Source organism: Condylura cristata, unplaced genomic scaffold (genome assembly GCF_000260355.1).
Source record: "Condylura cristata isolate star-nosed mole 26May11 unplaced genomic scaffold, ConCri1.0 scaffold00077, whole genome shotgun sequence".
NCBI lineage: Eukaryota > Metazoa > Chordata > Mammalia > Eulipotyphla > Talpidae > Condylura > Condylura cristata.
Window position 1 is genome coordinate 102825 of NW_004567178.1, and position 1774 is coordinate 104598.

Consider the following 1774-nt stretch of genomic DNA (forward strand, 5'->3'; position numbering starts at 1 on the left):
CGCGGGGGCCGCCGCCCCCCACACACACCCCGACGCCCCAGCGCCGGGCCTGGAAATTAGTCTCAACGGTGGGGAGATTTAACTGTCCCCGGGAAGCTGCGGCCAGGTCCGGAAGCCCTGGCCAAGTCCACGCCCAGGGCCGGTTTGGGAACCCCAGGTGAGCTCCCCACAGGGGACCACGGGGTCCCCGGCAGGGACGGGGTGACTCCTCCAGTCGGGGCCCGAGACAGGCTGGGCTGGAGGGGCCCTAGGTCGGGGCTCCCCCTTCCTCAAGAACAAGCTGGGTCCCCCCGGCTCCCTCTTCTCCGGGTGGCTCCCGCGTCTCAGGGCCAAGGGCTGATGCGCCAATGGCCGTCCATCTCGCGCCGGAATAGTACACAGCCACGAAAAGGCTGGCAGTCCCACCACCTGAGAGAACCGTGGAAACGTCGCATCAGCGGGAGACTGTGCACACGCGTGAGACCCCGTTGCAGGACGCCTGCCGGACAGGCCCATTCGCAGACCGAGGACTGCGGTGGGGCTCGGTGGTGCCACGCTGTGGAAGACAGTGAGGCCGGTGGCCGCGGGCAGAACTTTGGGACGATGACTCGGAAGGTGGCTTCAGAAACAACCGCTGAAACGCGGAATTCACGGGCATGCAGCACACGCAGCGTGGTGTGCAGTCGCCCCCGTGGCGATCTCCAGAGCATCCTCATCGCCCCAGAGGAGGGCCGATGCCATGGACGACGCCTCTCCGTCCCCTCTCGCAGGCCCTGGCGCCCCCCGCCGGCTTCCTGCGGGAAACAACCCCAGTGTTCCTCAACGGACAGCGGGTAAACAGTGGCGCGGCCACGGGCCGGAATATCACGCAGCCGTGAAAAAGGAGAGAGCGCTGATACTCGGCACGGGGCCTGTCCGCCTTGAAAACAAAGTGTCCTTGAGAGAATCGGCCACAGAAGGACACTAGCTGTGGGGCCCGTTTCTGGGAAATGTCCGGGAAATGGAGGCCCACAGAGGCGGGAGGCGACAAACGCTTCCTGCAACCGGGGAGCTAAGACGGAGCGTGGACGTGGTCTCTGGGCCTCTTTCAAGGAGGAGGGAATGTTCCAGAACTAGACAGGCGTGGCGGAGGTCAAACGCCCCAGGAGCGCAAATGCGGGTGTGACTGCAGGAGGCGAACCCCGGGGGTGTGGCCTCAGGAGCACAAATGGGGGTGTGGCCGCAGGAAGCGAACCCCGGGGTTATGGCTCAGCGGTGAAAACCGAGGTGCGGCGCTAGGAGGCGAACCCGGGGGTGAAGCCGCAGAAGCATAAACGAGAAGCGAATCTCGGGGTCGCAAGTGGGGCGTGGCCGCGGGAGGCAAACCCGGGGGCGTGACCCGAGGAGCGCAAAACGGGGTGTGGCCGCAGGAATGGGAACACCCCCAGCCGCTCCGCTCTCCCAGCTCAGCACCCCCCACTGGCCCGGCACCCGCATACTCTCCCTCCCAACGCACCCGACTCCCTCCCGCTCGGCTCAGGCGCCAGGCCGTGGGGCTCACCCTGGAGGGCGTTTAGGGGGGCTCCGCCCCGCCCCCACTCGCCAGGACCACACAGAGGGGCTCCGGGCTCCCCTGCTCCCCCGCGGTCCCGGCGGATGCCCAGCGCTCGGGACGGGGAACACCTGGCCCGGCCCTGACTGTGCGCGGACTGAACAAGGCTCCCCAGACGCGCAGGGCACCCCAAAGCCCAGCCAGGCCTTCGGGGCTGGGGTCCGCGTGGGGAGCGGCCGGACCCCCGGCGCCTGGCCCCCCTCC